This window comes from Callorhinus ursinus, unplaced genomic scaffold (genome assembly GCF_003265705.2).
Source record: "Callorhinus ursinus isolate GAN/ISIS: 27379988/994484 unplaced genomic scaffold, GSC_fseal_2.0 scaffold10, whole genome shotgun sequence".
Lineage (NCBI taxonomy): Eukaryota > Metazoa > Chordata > Mammalia > Carnivora > Otariidae > Callorhinus > Callorhinus ursinus.
In genome coordinates, this window is record NW_027397072.1 from 36,806,745 (window position 1) to 36,825,199 (window position 18,455).

At 44.9% G+C, this 18,455-nt stretch overlaps 1 long non-coding RNA gene across 7 annotated transcripts in view; it reads right to left on the reverse strand.

The window, feature by feature from the left end:
• The window catches only part of LOC112821020 (uncharacterized), a 300,721-nt gene that overhangs the window by 60,096 nt on the left and 222,170 nt on the right, over positions 1 to 18,455 (reverse strand). The window contains exon 4 of one of the 7 annotated variants that reach the window (XR_012379726.1): positions 874 to 951. The exons of the other annotated variants lie outside the window; for them this stretch is intronic. This is a non-coding gene — a long non-coding RNA (uncharacterized lncRNA). The remainder of the gene's footprint in view (positions 1 to 873; positions 952 to 18,455) is intronic. 7 annotated transcript variants of the gene reach the window in all.

Genomic DNA, 18,455 nt, shown 5'->3' on the forward strand with positions numbered 1-18,455 from the left:
TTTCCCTCTGCCCCTCCTCCTCCCCCCCCCACCCCCGGTCATGCTCTCTCTCTCAAATATACATACATACATACATACATACATACATACATACATACATAAATCTTTAAAAAAAATAAAACCCAAAGTCCTGCATCCTAGGAAACCTCTCTGTCCTGGGCCAACTGGGACCCACTGGCTATGGAGTCTCCAGCCACACCCGGTTCACAGCAAGATAATCAAGAGCCTTGTGCTGACCTTGGGGCTGTACATGTGGTGACCTGAGCTGCAATTTCTTCTCTGGGTTTTTTTTTTTTTCAGTGACAGGACTACGGAGCCTCAGGATCCCGTTGTCCTTCCAACCTGTGGGTGCTGTCAGCCCTGAGTAGGCTTGGGCATGTCCTTTCTGGCTAAGCAATGCAGACAAATAGGGTGCAGACTGGTGATCCTGCTCCTGGTGGTCAGGGTACAGGCACTGTCCTGAACCGCAGGTGCTTCCCCTTTCTGACCTTGGGCCTGTGGCCACCTAGCAGAGAGAAATTTGGAGCCCTAGCCAGAATAGGGTTGGGCACCACACCTTCACTCCTTGGTTCTAGAAAAATCAGTCTGAAACTTAGGCACATTGCATAGCACCCGTTCTGCACATGATCATGTGTTTGTTTGAGCACTGGACCTTTTCTCTGTTCTGTCCAATGAGGGCCATTTCTCCCATTCTCCAAGCTGCCCTGAGAGCTGGAAAGGCCCCGTGAGAAAGCTGACCTTCGATGGTGTCCCTTTCTAAGAGAGCCCCCGTATTAGATAGGGTTCTCTAGGGAAAGAGAATCAATAGGATGAGTATACATGCATGCATGTATGTATGTATATATGTATTTATAATTACAGAAATGAGCTCACCTGGTTATGGAGGCAGAGAATTTCCACAATCAGGCATCCGCAAGCTGGATCACCAGGAAAGCGGTGGTGTCATTCCATCTGAATGTGATAGGGGGTGGCGAGGGTGTAAGTCCTGGTCTGAGTCCGAAAGCCCGAGAAACAGTGATGTCCACAGGCAGAAGACGGATGTCCCAACTCAAGCAGAGGGAATGAATTCATCCTTCCTCCGCCTTCTTGTTCAATTCAGGCCCTCATGGACTGGCTGAAGCCCACCCACTTTGATGCGAGCTATCATCTTTGCTCATCCTGCCAGTTCAAATGCTGACCCCGTCCAGAGACACCCTCACAGACACACCCAGAAAGAATGTTTTGCCAGCCCTCTGGGAACCCCAGGCAACTTGACACATAAAACTAACCATCATATGTCCATCGACAGATGAATGGATAAAGAAGAGGTGGTATATATACACAATGGAATATTATGCAGCCATCAAAAGGAATGAGATCTTGCCATTTGCAACGACGTGGATGGAACTGGAGGGTGTTATGCTGAGTGAAATAAGTCAATCAGAGAAAGACATGTATCCTATGACCTCACTGATAGGAGGAATTCTTAATCTCAGGAAACAAACTGAGTGTTGCTGGAGTGATGGGGGATGGGAGGGATGGGGTGGCTGGGTGATAGACACTGGGAAGGGTATGTGCTATGGTGAGCGCTGTAAATTGTGCAAGACTGTTGAATCACAGATCTGTACTTCTGAAACAAATAATGCAACATATTTTAAGAAAAAAGAAAAAGAAGAAGATAACAGGAGGGGAAGAATGAAGGGGAGTAAGTCGGAGGGGGAGACGAACCATGAGAGACGATGGACTCTGAAAAACAAACTGAGGGTTCTGGAGGGGAGGGGGGTGGGGGATGGGTTTGCCTGGTGATGGGTATTAAAGAGGGCACGTTCTGCGTGGAGCACTGGGTGTTATGCACAAATGATGAATCATGGAACACTACATCAAAAACTAATGATGTAATGTATGGTGATTAACATAACAATAAAAATTAAAAAAAAACAAACAAACCATCACAGCCATTCTAAATCCCTGGAAGCAGGAAACATCAGCCGGAGAATAAAAAGGATGTAAGTGGACCTGCGTGAATATGGTACATTATTACATACAAATACAACATTCATCTTTAAAACATTAATCATAGTAAAAACAACATTCATCTTTAAAACATTAATCATAGTAAAAGCATTTGTAGCTTTAGTCTTCAATTTAAATCTTAAAAAAGTGTAAAAATTCTCTGTGCAGGAAGGGGCAGGTAGAGAAGTCCTGTCATTTAAATAAGCTTAATTGTGAAAACCCCATCGGTGGCTCCAGGAATAACCCAAGTTCTTTTACAAAGAGCATAGCCTTTACTTCTCAAATAGAAAGACAAGATCAGGGTCAGGGACTTCACAGACTCCTCAATAAAACAAAGTTAAAGACAATATAATTTAAAACCATGTATCGGTTTTATCGGATAGGGTTCAGATTATGAAATCATGGTACCATTGAGAAGCCACAAGCTTCTCTTCACAGGCCAGTGGGGCCAGGAGGGGAAATATATAGTAAGTCGTACCACAAGGTCACATTTTGATCTTCTAGCCTAAGACTGACCGAAGTATATTTAGTGTAATGTTGGGTTTTGACCATATCAAATGCCTCTTCAGTAAAATTAATGTTCAGGCAAGTATAAATCAGCTTCAGTATTGAGGGCAGTTGCAAGGAGGGAGCGGGAAAGAGAACAGTCGCATCCCAGGCATCTCGGACAGTTTTCAGTGTGTGGAACTAAAAACTATGTGCTTATGTTTGTCGACTAGATGAATGGGGTCGTGTGTTTCCAATTTGGAAACTCGGGTATCATGTTAAACTCACTGAATTAGTGGGCCTCGCCAGCTCTCCTTACCTCTGTCCTCCCATGCCAAACTGTTTATGTTCCTCTATTTGCTACTTCAGACCCGAGAGCCAACTCACCTGTGTCGGTAGAGCCCAAGGAATCTGGCCCTCTCCAAGACCACCACAAGAAAAAAGTGCAAACTGCACACCTGGGGTGCCTCCCGACCCAAGTCTAAGGTCATCCAATCCAGACCCAAGCCCGAGGTTCTTGGGCACAATCACCAAGATCCACCACATGGGCAGAGTGTGCTGTTGGTTGCTGGAGGGCTCAAGACATTCCACACTGGCTTAACGGGTACCTCTTGACTCTCTTGCTTCCTGTGAAGTTTAAACCATCTTTCTTCTTCCTGCTATGATTCCCTCTGGGGCTGGTTCAAGGAATGCCCAGTCAGAGCCCCTTCACTCCCTTCACGGACCATGCTTTTAGCCCGCATCTGCTTCTATCCCTAATACTGACCCCTCTTCTGGATTCACTGTGATCACAGCAATGACAGCATATCCCAGATGTCAGCCGTTCTCTGTCTTCTGGATCCTGCCTCCATGGGGTTAGTCTGTTTTTAATCACATGCCTAACTCAGCACAGGACTCAAACTCTCTTTGAGACAACCAATGAGTCCGCTTTTCCAAAACTGGTGGTGAGAAGCATAGACTTTATAGATGACGTTGACGAGCCCAAAGAAGAGGTTAACCTCACACACTTCAAAGCCAAACCAAATTGCCTACTGGATAAATGTCTTCTTTCCCCAAATTCTTTCTCTTTTAAGACCTCATCCCTGACCCTCCTCCTTCTGGAATCCCCATCTTCACCCAGGAAAAAGGGAGCTCCTGCTCTCTTATATAGAGTAGTTTCTCTGCCCCTCAGAGGCCGAGGTGCCCTGCCCTGGCTTGTACCCAGGTGAGCTCCTCATAACACCTGCTCAACGACCTTGAGCCTGCTCTAGAAGGAGTCTCTAAAGTCTTCTGGAAACATCACCTCCAACACCACCACCATTTATGGAGTGCTCATCTTGTGTCAGGCAGAAGACTCAGCATTTACAGATCTTATTGCAGTGATCTTCTTATGAGTTAGGTAGTACGACAATGGGTGAGAACACTTGAGTTCTGAGAATCACTTGCCAAGAGGCAGTGTTCACTCCACCATGATTTTCTTACTCAGGTGTGTCCTTCTTGCAGCTGCCAAGCTGTTGATTTCTTCCCAGTGGATTCCTTATTGCATTCCCTATAAAAGTTGCCCCAGACCCTCACAAAGCCTTTAATCCAAGGCCAGATGGCCTCTGTGGTTTCTGCAAAATAGTTTCCTCGATGGGCCTTCTCTTCTGCAGACAGCTGTTTGCTCCATGCTCTTGGTGCCAAGGCCAACACTTCTTGAGCAGCAGCTGTTCTAAGCACATTTGGTGTGTGATTGCATTATTTCATTAATCCTCTCCACAACGTGCGGGCTAGGCTCTGTTAGCATCCAGAGCCGCTACCCTAGATTCTGTCTCTCCAGCTTTCAAACCCCACCGCCTGTTTGACTCCACCCTCTTCCACGGTCCCTTCTCCAGGTGTGGGAGGAGCCCCTGCACTCCTCCCCTGCTGGGTAGACCTGGAAGAGCAACCAGCATGACCGCATGCCGCTGGTATTAGGGCATAGAGGGACCGTCACTGGGAAGTGACTTGAATGCCTGATGAGAACACCACTCAGGGTACATGTCCTACTAACTTCATAACCAGAGACAGCGACATTATGGGGTCCTTCATTTAGAAGGACCAACAAGAACAAGACTCAGAGAGGAGAAATGGACCAGCTGAAGCTCCCTTGTCAGTGGCTTTTATACAGAAATTTCTATCATACCGATGAGCAAATGAGCAAAAACTGACCCTAAGACCTCAATTCTAGGTCCTCAATGATAAGGAGTCCAGCACAAATTTAGCAATCTAATCCTTATGAGAGCAGCAGGGGACTTGTACTGGAACTTACTCTTCTAACTTGTAAGCTGTGGGGTCTCTGGGCTTCTGTGCAGAGCCACAGGTGACCACACACACCCCAGGCTCGGCAGAGCCCCAGGAGGGGGTTTCCAGATGTGGTCCTCGGCTGTGTATTTGGTCTTTGTTTACTGTGGCCCAAGGCAGGTCAGACCATCTCTTTGCCGATCTAACTCAATTAAGCAGTTCCCTTAAGCGTCTTCAGGAACAAAAGTGTTCAGAAGACTGAAGGCTCACCTGAGTGTGTACATCTTCACTGGGAATCATATAACCACAAACTCTTCTAAAAACAAAATCCTAGACAAACGCTGGGGTGTCTTGGCCAAGACTCAGATTCCCTGAGCTCAGATGAGACTAAATTTAATTCCAGCACCTTGATCTGGATTGGGCTGTTTACTGCTGCTGCTGGTGGTGGTGATATAATATAATATAATTAACTATCATCATGATAATATTTATTACAGACAGATATCTCATGTTAATCTGTAGGATATATTCATCTGTACTGAGTCGTTCCGGAATGTATAATATAAAGGGGCTCGTTGGTTACAGTCAAGAACACATGCCTAAGGAAAAAGCAAAATTCCAAGCAGCGTGCAGAGAATAAAAAAGGGAAAAGATGTGCATAGAACTACATCTCGAACAACAGAAGACTGCTTCCTTGATGCACATGTGTCCCAAGGGCTGTAGAGGTGATGGGCAGCTGCTCTTGGAGGAAGAAGGAAGACTTTTCATTCCTGACTCTTGTGTCTTTTGAATTGTGAACCATTAGACCACATTATCTTTTTTAGAAGATAGAGATACAAGTCACATACTATAGCATTCGCCCCTTTAAAGTATACAATTCAGTAGATTTTATATTCGCAAGGTTGCGCAACCATCACCACCACCTAATTCTGGAACTTGTGCATAATTCACAAAAAAATCAGTACCCATTCGCAGCCACTCCCCATTCACTCTCCTCTAGCCCCTGACAACCATGAATCTATTTTCTATCCCTGTGGATCTGCCTATCTAGGTATTTCATATGAATGTGAACTTTTGAGACTGGCTTCTTTCACTTAGCGTAAATCATGTGTTAGTATACATTCGTACTTCATCCCTCTTTATTACTGAGTAGTATTCCATTATATGGATATACCACATTGTGTTTATTTATCAGTTAGTTGGTGGACATTTGTGTCGTTTTGACCTTTTGGCTATTATAAATACTGCTGCTATGAAGCAGTCATGTACAAGTTTTTGTGTGAATATGTTTTCAATTCTTTTAGATATATATGTAGGAATGAAATCACTGGGTCACATAGTAACTCAATGTTTATAATTTTGAGGAACTGCCAAAATTTTTTTCCAAAGTGACTGCACTCATTTTACATTTTCTACCGATGTACTGAAGAATCATATTTCTGCATATCCTCAACAACACTTGTGTTTCTCTCTCTTTTAATTGTCCTAGTGGATATGATGTGACATTTCCTTGTGGTTTTGACTTGCATTTATCTTATGGCTAATGATATTAAGAATCTTTTCATTTGTTTTTTGTATATCTTCTTGGGAGAAATGTTTATTCGGATCCCTCCTCCATTTTTTAATTGGGGTATTTATCTTTTTATTCTTGAGTTATACTAATTCTTTATATAATCTGGATACTAGACTCATCATATATCCAAATGATTTGTAAATGATTTTTGCAAATATTTCTCCCATTTTGTGAGTTTTCACTCTCTAGATAGTGTCCTTTGAAGCACTAAAGTTTTTAGTTTTTATGAAGTTAAATTTATCTATTTTTTTCTCTAGTTGCTTGTGCTTTTGGTGTCATATCTAAGAAATCATTGCCTAATTCAAGGTCACAAAGACTTATACCTATATTTGCTTTTTAAAGTTTTATAGTTTTAGGGGTGCCTGGGTGGCTCAGTCGTTAAGCGTCTGCCTTCGGCTCAGGTCATGATCCCAGGGTCCTAGGATTGAGCCCTGCATCGGGCTCCCTGCTCCGCGGGAAGCCTGCTTCTCCCTCTCCCACTCCCCCTGCTTGTGTTCCTGCTCTCACTCTCTCTCTCTCTCTGTCAAATAAATAAATAAAATCTTTTTTTTTTAAAGATCATCTTGGCTACTCTGAGTTCTTTACATTTTCATGGGAATTTTAGGGTTAGCTTGTCAGTTTCTCCAAAAAGTTAGCTGACTTTTGGTATTTAATCTGTAGATGTTTCTTATCAGTTTAGAGAATTCACAATTCTACTTTGGCCTCTGCTTGTGCAGAATACCAAGGTAGCCAGAGGTGAGAGGTTAGTGCCTTCTTGATTTTTTTCCGAGTATATACACAGCCCTGACTATATGCAAAGTCTTACTTATCCTCATGGCCTTTGAGATTCCCCCAGAATATGCCAGAGCTTTTCAAAGCCCCTAGGCACATCCCATTTCCCAATTTTTACTTTACTTTACTGTCTTTTCATAGTTTGTTGAGTGTTTTGTCATGAAAGGGAGTTGGATATCATCAAATGTTTTCCTTTTTTTTTTTTTTTAAGATTTTACTCATTTGAGAGAGAGAGAGAGTACACACACTGGTGAGGGGAGGGGCAGAGGGAGAGGGAGATGCAGACTCCCCAGAGCAGGGAGCCTGACACAGGACTCGGTCCTAGGACCCCAAGATCATGACCTGAGCCAAAGGCAGACGCCCAACCAACTGAGCTACCCAGGCACACCCATCGAATGTTTTTCTGTGTGTTTGAAAATATCGTGTGGTTTCTGTCCTTTATTATATTAATATAGTGTATTATAGTGATTGATTTATGTATACTTAAACAACCTTGCATTCCTGGGATAAATCCTACTTGGTCCTCTTTGGATAAATCCTTTTTATTTGTTGTTGGATTCAGTTTGCTAATATTTTATTGAGGTCTTTTGCATCTGCATTCATAGAGATACTGATCTATAGTTTTTTACAGATGTCTGATTTTGGGATCAGGGTAATATTGGTGTAATAGAATGATTTGCATCTTTCATTTTTTGGAGTAGTTTGTCAAGGATTTGCATCATTTCTTCTTTAAACATATGGTAGAATTCACCAATGAAGCCATCTGGTCTTGAGGTTTTTCTTGTTGGAAGTTTTTTGATTTCTAATTCAATCTCTCTACTTGAGATATACAATATAGGCTGATACAAACCAAAACTGGTTTGGTAGTTTATGTTTTTCTAGAAATTAGTCCATTGCATCTATGTTATCCAATTTGTTGATGTAGACTTGTTCACAGTATTTCTTATACTTGATTTTGTTTCTTTAAGGTTAGTAGTAATGTTTCCTCTTTTATTCCTGATATTAGTAATTTGAGTACTCTCATCTTTTCCTGGTCAATACAAATGAAGGTTTGTCAGTTTTCATGATCTTTTCAAATAACTAACTTTTGGTTTTGTGATTTTCTTTATTGATTTCCTATCCTTTATTTCATTTATTTCTGCTCTAATCTTTATTGTTTCCTTCCTTCTGCTTGCTTTGGGTTTGATTTTCTTTTTTTAGCTTCTTACAGCAGAAGATTAGATTATTGATTTAGAATTTTGTTTGTTTATTTTTAAATATAAGTGTTCACAGCTATTAATTTACCTCTAGGCACTGCTTTTGCTACATCCCATAAATTTTGGTGTGTTTTCACTTCCATTTATCTCAAAATACTTTGCATTTCTCCTCCTTATTTCCTTTTTTTGACACATTGGTTTTTTTTAAGTGTCTCATTTAATTTCTCCATTTGGTGAAATTTCCAGTTTTCCTTCTGTTCTTGCTTTCGTGTTTCATTCCACTGTGGTCAGTGAAGATTTCAATCCTTTTAAATTTGCTGAGACATGTTTTATGGTGTCACATATGATCCAACCTGGAAAATGTTTCCTGTGTACTAGAGAAGAATGCATATTCAACTGTTGTTGAGTGGAGTTTTCTGTAGATGTCTGTTAGATCTAGTTGGTTTATAGTGTTGCCCAGACATAGGACTTACTAGACAAAATCTTAAATTTAGTTCAAAGAACTAAAGGGAGCCATGTCTAAAGAACTAAAGGAAAATAATACAAGGCGGCAATGCTGAAAATCATATTCTCCCTTCCACTCCCCAGGGTTTGTTGCTGTTGCTGTTTGTTTGTTCAGTGACTTTTCTGATGTAATTCTGTAAAGTCTGTAGCCTTCATCCTGTGTAGGTACTAAAATCTCTGCTTGGTTAGCTTAATGGTCAGCTAATGACTGGACAGAGATTTCCTTAAAGGCCTAGAACCAATAAGTCTCCCAGTCCTTGCTGAGGTGCTCTGTAAGCATGTTAGGATATGCCTTCCACACTCAGCCAAGTAGTTGGCAATTCTACTTTGGCCTCTACTTGTGCAGAATACCAAGGTAGCCAGAGGTGAGAGGTTAGTGCCTTCTTGATTTTTTTTTCTGAGTATATACACAGCCCTGACTATATGCAAAGTCTTACCAATCCTCATGGCCTTTGAGATTCCCCCAGAATATGCCAGAGCTTTTCAAAGCCCCTAGGCACATCCCATTTCCCAATTTTTACTTTAAATTTTGGGTTAGCTTACTGTTTGCCCCAACTGGTAACCACGGCCTCAAGCATCTGTGAAGCTAAACAATTGCCTCTAAATGTTTTTAACAAATGCACTAGAGGAAATGGCTTTTCACACTGAGCAAACTTCAAGTCAGATTAAATGACAGATTTTCAAGTGGGGTCTTCCAGAGAACCACCAGATTGGTTTTTTCCATGATTGGAGGCTGTTGGTTTTCAGTGCTACCATGTAGTTAGAGAGAGGGTGATGGGTGTGGGGAGAGTTAAAATGCCATAAAGCTCACTGTTCTTAGTGAAATTCAACTGTTTTGCTTGAATAAACATTCTCTGGATGGCTGCAAGCCTTTGGTTAATTTCCAGAGTTCTGAAAAAGATTCTAACTTTTTTTTTACATCAGTTTTATTATTGCTTTATAAGAGAATAAGAATTTTCAAAGATCCTTACTGCCTGCTTTTTGCTGAAAGTCACCAGATTGCATTATCTCTTCAAACACTGTATAAATAAAATTTAAATTAAAATTAAAAAGGCCTTAACATGATGCCTGGTCTATATGAACAAACTCTGTGGGTTTTAGAGCCAAGTGACCCAAATACCTTTTCTGAACAACATCTTTGGCTGCTCTCATGACCTCCAGTGCCTCTGCAGTGGTATCTGTGTGTCCCCACTCACATGTCTGGATGCTCACCAAGTAGCACCTATGTCTCCACTCCGCTGTGAGTTATCAAACCCTCACAGAGAGTAAAATCCTCGGAGAATTTAATGTAGGAGAGTTCACTACACATTCACACACGAGACATTCAAGAAAATTTCACAAACATCCTTTCATTAGAGGGGCACTGTCCTAATTGTTAACAGGCTTGGAATTTTCCGTGCACTGTGGGCTGCAATGTTGATGCTGCAGGGTTATGGGGGTGTGGGATAATGATGCTCATTCTTTGGGAGCTGGGTACTGAGGAGGCCTTCAGGGTTCACTTTCTAATTCCTAGTCCACATCTCTCAATTATTTCACTACTTTGATGCACCTGCACTGTATCAATCCAGAAAGCACTGTACAAGGGCAGCTTTGAGGCCATCTCACGCCCTCCTTGTTAAGGATGCCCTCTCAACCCCCTGCCAATTATTCCTTCTTTGAGAAAATTCAGCCTGCCAAAAGACCTGCATTGATTATTATTAATTGTTTCAAATCAATTTTAATCAGTTCATGTGGATTGTATCACCTATACATATTTTTGTGGAACAACATAAAACCTACTGTCGTTTCTGTCCTAGTAGAGTATCCGACTCTTGACCTCAGGGACCTGAGTTCAAGCCCCACGTTGGGCATAAAGCTTACTTAAAAAAAAAAGATAACCAGATCCCTCTCAAGCTTTGAAGAAAGAAATACGGTGGTAAGCTGGACCACATTCTTAGGGTTAAAGTCACATTTTCTAGGAGGTGTTTTTTTCAGTGTAGTATTTCAAACGTGCATGAAAATGAACCTAGCCTCAACATCTGTCAACTGGTGGCCCATCTTTTATATCACCCTTGTATCGATGTCACCACCCACTTCACAACCTACTCCTGTATTATCTAGAAGCAAACTTCAGTCTTTAGATAATTTTGTTTGTAAAACATTCAGTGTATATCTCCAGAAGATAAGCGTTCTTTCTTTTGTGACAGCTTTATCAAAGTGTAATTGTCACATAATAAACTGTACATAATTAAAGTGTATATTTGAGGAGTTTTGACATATTTATACATCTCTGAGACTATCACCACAATTAAAATAATGAACATATACATCACTCCCAAAAATTTCTTTCTGCCACTTTGTATTTCCTCTCTCCAGCTTTTCAATCCTCTGCCCCCAACAGGCAACCACCAATCTGCTTTCTGTTACTATCAATTATTTGCATTTTTGAGAGTTTTATGTTACTAGAATCATAGTATGTATGTGCTTTGCCTTGCCTTCTCTTATTCAGCATAATTATTTTGAGATTCCATCATGCTTCTTTGTGTAACAATAATTTCTTCCTTTTTTATTGTTGAGTATAATTCCACTGTATTTATATGTCACAATTTGTTAATCTATTCATCTACTGGGGTTCGTTTGGGTTGTTTCCTGTTTCTGGCAATTTGAATAGTTGAGTACCAAGTCTCAAGTCTCTGTGTGAATATATGCTTTCATTTTTTTGTGGAGTGTAAGTAACTGGGGTGGAATGGCTGAGTCATACAGTAGGTATATTTTTAACTGTTAAAAAAAACTGACAAAATGCTTTTCAAAGTGGTCATACTATTTTCCATTCCCACCAGCAGTGAATGAGTGTTCCAGTCTCTTCACACCCTTGCAAACACTTGGTATGGTCAGTCTTTTTCATTTTATCCACTCTAGTGGGTGTTCAATGGTATCTCATTGTGGTTGTAATTTGCATTTCCCTAATGACTAATGATGTTGACTTCAAGTGCTTATTTGCCAGTCCTATACATGGTGAAGTATCTGTTCAGCTCTTTTGCCCGTTTAAGAAAATATGTTGTTTGTCTTCTTATAAATAACTTCTTTTTCATATTCTAGATACAAATCCTTTGTCATCTATATGTTTTGCAAATATTCTCTCTCCGTCCGTGCCTTTCCTTTTCATTCTTATAAATGTCTTTTGAAAAGCAAAGGTTTATTTTTTATTTTGATGAGATCCAGTTAATAAATTATTTCTTTTGCGATTTGTGCTTTATTTGTTGAATGTAACAAATTGGTGCCAAAACCAAAGTCACTAAGTTTTTCTCCTGTATTTTCTTCTAGGAGTCTTATGGCCTTAGCTCTTACATTTATGTCTATGATCTATTTTTGAGTGAACCCTTTTATATGATGTGAAGTGAAGATTGAGTTTCTTTCTTTGAAGAAATCCTATGTTAAAGAAATCTGCCCACCCTGATCCTGAATTCCTCTGACCGCCAAAGCTTTTTCACATTAACACCCAGAGTAACTAGCATCCTGAAGAATACGCTTTAGGAAAAGCTGCTTTAGAAAACACAGGAGTTTGGCAAGAGGATCTTTGCTTTTGTGAAAATATCTTTGGCAGAGTCGGGGTACATCATGTTGCATTTTATTTACATTCCACCTTTCTATGTCTTGTGTTGCTCACGGCTTTATAAACATTTTAGGGAAGGAGAGTGTGATTTTTGTCTTTTTGAATCCCTGCCCCCTACCATCCATAGTATAGCATTCACAGTAGACACTCCATAAATGTCCAAGTGGGACTAATGAGTTAATTCAAATATTGCAACAGAGTCAAAAAGCACAGTAGGAAGGTGACGTAAGTGCCAGGCACGGTCCTGGGTGCTGGGGATACAAGAAGAAGGGAGCCAGATGTGGAGCTGCCTGGAGCTCACCAACCCGTGGTGGAGATCCAGCCAAGAGCCACACAGGGGAGGCACCTCTGCCTGAGGCGTTGAGTTCTAAAGTCATCCCCAGGGCCCATTTGTCATGTAGCCCAAACTCCTGAAAACCTGAATGGAGGCACCACATTTGAGACACTTTCTTGCAGCTGGAAAGTCCTCACCGCCGGGTCTTTCCTCCAGGGTTAGGAAAGGAGCTTTCTCTTTGCTTGCAGTTGAAGACTCGTACTTAGGAACTACACTGGCCCGTACTGTGTCTCCTTAAAGACCAGTTGGCTGTTGCCAGCAGAGCAGCAAGCAGCAAAGGACCAGGCACGGAGAGATCAAGACTTGCACTCCGGGTCCACTCTGGGGTATAACTGGAATGGCGCACAGAATTCCCGGCACCATCCAAACGACTTTTTCTTTATTTAAAAAAAAAAAAGTGTGTTGAATTTGCTTAAGTGACAGTAGGAGCCTGTAAGGTGACTCCCTTCCCTGCAAGCTTGGCCTGAGCAGCAAAGACTGACCTTTGAAGGAAGAAAAAGGCCCTGGAGACCAAAAGAAGGACAAAGGCCGAAGGGGAGGCGGCAAACCAGGGGACAGAGAATACACTGTCCTTGGGTCTCCTGGGACAACCTAGTGAAAATGGGGGAAAGGTACCCAGGGAAAACCACCACCAGAGGAATTTGAATGGGACCGGGGGACCCTGCTGAGGGGAATTAAGCAGAGGTAGCCTCCCCTGATTCAGAAGCAGCAGGAAGTGCCCCCCCTCGGCCGGCTGAAGGGTAAGGTTACCAGCCTGCGCCGTGAGTACCTGGGAAACCGGTCTTACCGGCTTCTGCGGGGTCAAAGGGCAGCCTTCCCAGCAGGCTGCCTGGCTCTCTGGCTGCTCTTGCCCCCCCGCCCCCGCCGCCCCCGCCACTGTCCCACCCCCAGGGGACCCAGGCCGGAAGTTGCAGCAGACCGGGCTCCTGGGTCACTCCCCAGGGTACCGTTCATCCCCCACCATGAGCGTGAGCACAGAAGAAATGCAAACGGGGCCCCGCGCTGACGCAGCCTCGCGCCCGTCCCCGGGCCTGGAGTTGCCCCAGCACCTGGGCTCTCGCAGGCTCGGGTGCTGGAAGCTACTGAAGTTACATGTAATAAAGACCCGAGTGCAGACCAGAGTTTCAAAGCCCAGAGTCTGGGCTGGAGATAGGAGGCCTTTCCCCCATCAGATGGCTTTGTTTTGCTTTTCCGCTGCATATGGGCCTTAGAATTTGCCAAGAAAGGTTACAGAGGCTGAGATTGTTTAGTTTGGAGATGAGAAAGCTCAAGAATGACTTAACTACTGTCTTCAAATATGCAGAGGCATTTATTACAAGGAGGGAACGGCCGGCTATTTCCTTCTGACACTGAGTGGAGAAAACTCCGTTGGAACCCTAAGGAAGGCCCGCCAGCTGGGTCCTCCCTGGGACCGCCTTGCTGGCAGGAGGTGCTCCTTGCCATAAAACCCCAGGAGCCCCCACCCTTGAAGGTTAGGCCTTAATGATGTTTGAGGAAGGGGGTCCCAGTATCTGTTTTAGGTAAGGCCGGTGGGTTCTGCCTAGTGGCTGACAGCTAGAACCCTGAGTCTATGGCAAAGAATTTGCCACCCCCAAATATGCCTCTTTGGCATAAGGATTATTTTGAGCTGGTTATTAAAAAAAAAAAAAAAAAAAACAGAAACAAAAACAAAACTCCAGCAGACTCAGGAGAAGCTCTGAAAACCAAATAGGAGTTACCCTTTTTGTAAAAGCATTTACATCTCTAAGAGAAATCTCCATTTGTAAGAGTGCCTCTCGGTCCCAGGAAGACTGGGCTGACTCAATGTCCAAGGACTCTTCTCACCGGAGAAGGGCGTATTTCATCTGCATGACAATCCTACCCTCGGTGACTGTGCTTTGCCTAAAAAGAGCCCGCACAGCTGGCTCTCCCAGCCCTCCACATCTTCTTTTGTCTTTAGCTGGAAATGGCGTCTGAGGTGATTTCCTTGGGCCATTTCGGGGAGTTAACTCAGTTTTCCGGAATATCCCCCAGGTGTACAGGAGGTATACAGGTTATTAAACTTATGTTTTTCTCCTGTTAATCTTTTATGACAGAGGGTCTTAGTCAACAACCTAGGAGAGAGGGAAAAATGGAGGCCTGGTGGGACCCTCAGCCTCACTGCTCGCCCCTCCTCTGCCTCTGACCAAGGGCACGCTCCTGGTCTCCACCTTTGCCTGGCTGACCAGAGGAGGGAGGCCTCGTTCATGGCGGAGGGGCTGGCCAGGCAGTTCCAGGGCGGAGGCTGCGGCTGAGCTGAACGACTCTGAATGGCAGAGGTGGGAGGCGTGGAAGCTTGCAGTTGTGGGGGAGGATGGGGAATTCAGGAGGAACCCCGAGTGGCCGGGGAAGCTGGTGCTGACAGAAGGGTCACAGACTTCTGGTCATTGAGGACTTTTGGCGAGCCCTTGAGAAAGGACTTCAAATGATGGAAATGCTTTCTAGGGATTGCTAGCAATGCAATTGAGGCAGCCTACTGCCCCCCACCTTTGAGTTCCTCTCCCACACAAGGTCCTAGTGAACGCTACCAGTTGTTACTCCTTAGTCCAAAGAAGTTCCAGATCCTTCACTGAGAGCAAGTTTTGGTGTGGATGGAAGGGGGAAGAGTTTTGTGGAGGGGGAGTCTCTCCCCTTAGCTGCTGACATCATTGTGGCCTCCTGTAGAGGGTGAGCATCAATGGACTCACCCACGTGGCTGCTGTGTCCCCCATAGAACAGGCCAGAATCTCCGTTTGGTCAGAGGGCAGCCCCTGCTCTCCAGCAGACAAATGAGGAGCAAAGATTCTGTCCGTGCCGGGGTTGGGAGCTGCCCTGCAGCCAGCCAAGGGCTTGGCACGTGGTAGGGAAGAGAAGCATGGAGAAGAAAAGTGAGTTCCAGAAGTCTACAATGTGGGGGGAGGCACTGGCGGTGCGGGGAGGAGAGAACAGTGAAGGAGCAGGTGGACTACTTGGGAGGCCAGGGCGAGGGCCTGTGGTTCAGTCCGTGGCGCCCCCTCCAACTCATCTGCTCCCCATATTCTATATTCCATCTGTACCGGGAACCAGTGATCCAACCTCTCAACTACTTATCACTTCCAGCCATTTTTCTCTGTTCCTTGGGGCTCGGTTAGGCCTTTGGGGCCTCACCCCAGTCATTCCACAGGACCTGCTGTTCCTAAGCTGATTCTAGCCCTCCTTCAAGGCGCAAGTCAAGTGCCCTCCTCCCCCACCCCTGCCCATGCCGCCCAGCCGCAGCTGCACACCTCCGGTCAGCTCTTCTGCAGGTGGGATTGGACCCGGGGGCAGACGGCTGTTTACACTGGTCTTGCCTTCTTCCCAAATGGAGGTCCCTTGAGACTGGTCATGTCTGGGCTCTCTCTGGGACTCCTGTTGTGGCCGGGCTCTAAGCCCATCATCCCAGTCCTGATTAGTTCTCAGGTTCTCATCCCACATTTTCAACTGCCTGTTGAGTATCCCCAGAGAACCTGTGTTCTCTTTCAAATGTGTTCCTGTCCTGAGGTTTCTGCTTGGAAATCTCCCGTGCCCAGGGTCAAGTCTTGCCCTTCCTCTGCCTTGCGGCCCCAGGCACACCCTGGTGTCTCCCTCCGCAGTCCCTCTCCCCTGTCCCCACCGGTCCAACCCCGCCACTCCAGAGCAGTGTTCCCTCCCCCCCCCGGCACTGTGGGAATACATCACTTCTCCCACCAGAAACTCATGTCCCATAGCACTGCTCTGGAACTCTCTTCGTGTGTGGCTCTGACAGTGTCATTGTCCTGTTTAGAAACAGTGGCAGCTCCCATCACCTGCCAACCCGTGATCCGGCCTCCGTGTTGGGCAGCTCAGGCCCCCACTGGAGTTTCTAGAGAGGACCTCCCGCTGCAGCCCACAGCAAATGTTTGCAGGTGCCTCTAGGGGCCCCCCACAGTTATGCCTCATTTCTTCCCTCTGTTTCCATACCGGGGGAAGTCCCCACAGTTCCCGGAGCCCCCTGCTGGCTTCTCATGAGCCAATCCTTCCCACCCTGCATTCAGGGGCAAATGATGTCCTGCTGTAGGACGTCTTCCCTGATCTTCCCCCCGGGGAAGGAGCCCTGACCCTTGACTTTCACAGCACCTCTGCTGAGGCTGTCTCTGTGTCCCACCCCATAAGGAAGGACTTGTGCTGTGGGCAGCTTCCTGCTGTAGCTCCTTCAGGGACTGCCTCTGATGTAGAGAGCCCAGGTTAGACCCCTTCCTGTAGGGGTATAAACGCAAGCCCATTTTGGCCTAGTTTGGGACAACTCTGGAGGGTCATTTTAGCTCAAGAGTTCCCTTTGGGGTCAGCTGAGGCTCTAAGCTCCATGTCACTGTGCTAGTCTCTCACCACCTATTCTTGCTTCCTCCCCTCCTTCCACAGGTGTTGATTCTGAGGACGCCCCATAGTAAACATGCCGCCTGCTAACCTCTGTTATGGGTTTAATTTTGTCCCCCCTCAAAATACCTACGTCGAAGGTCTAACTCCCAGAACCTCAGAATGTAACCCCATTTGGAGATAGGGTCTTCGTGAGCTAATCAAGTTAAAACGAGGTCATTAGGTTTGGCCCTAATCCAACATGAGCAGTGTCCTTAATGAAAACAGGACATTTGGACATAGACACACAGACAAGGAGAACACCGTTGAGCCTGAAGACGGCCATCTACAAGCCAAGGAGAGCAGTCTGGAGCAGAGCCCTCCCTCACACCGGTCAGAAGAAACCAACCGGGCCAACACCTTGATTTCAGACTTCTGCCTCCAGAACGGTAAGATAATACACTTCTCTGGTTTAAGTCATCCAGTCTGTGGTCCTGTGTTTCAGCAGCCCTAGAAAACTAATATAGTCTCCTTCTCAGAGTCCACCGCCCACCGAGCCCACCCTCCAACCTCATGTGTATCTGGGGTCAACTTGACTCTATGACCTCAAGGGCTGGCTCCTTGAAGGGCAAGGTCCATGTCTTCTTACTAATCATTGTATCTCCAGTGCGCATAGTAGATACTCAATTACTAGTGTGCTGATTGCTTGAGGGTCCAGGGAAAGAAAGATGGAGCTGTCCAGAATGAAAACAGACTGAAGCTTCATAAATCACCATATGTTTGCATCTTTGCCTTTATTTGAGTAATCAGTGCCTTTCCTGGTGGTTTTATTGGAGACAGGCCATTAATTAGACATAGGTCCTGTCCTCAAATTGCTTCCACTGCATTAGAGGAAGTAAGACCTGCACACGGGGTCCCAACTTGTGTTGAAAGGGCTGGCGCCCCAAGAGAGGGGAAGACATCAAATAGATCATCAGGGGGAGGAGAGGTGGATTTTAGCTGGGGCTGGAAGGGCTGGCCCTTGAGGCGGAGAATGCAGGGTGGATGGAAGGATGGCACTGTGCCAGGGGCTAGGATCCATCTAGGAATAAAACAAGCCAGGAGTCCACGGGGCCGGCAGATGAGTAGCCGTGATGAGTAATGTGATGGGAGGGCGCCAGGTCTGGTGGGAGCCTCAGCCTGGCTTTCTAGTGTAAATTATTCTAACGTGTAAAATTTTCTCACCATCTTCCCCTGAACTTGGTGGTTTCTGGGGGGATTTTTCTTTGCCAGTCCAACTAACTTTGCAAGTTAATCAATTTGGCCCACTGTTTTTTAGATTTTTCTGGAAGGGATTTCTCTCATTGCTGCTCCCTATCTTTTCAGTTAAGTGCAAAGGCAAATCCCCCAGCCCATTCCCCACTGCTTGCCTTTGACATTTCCTGCATGGTGAGGTCAGGC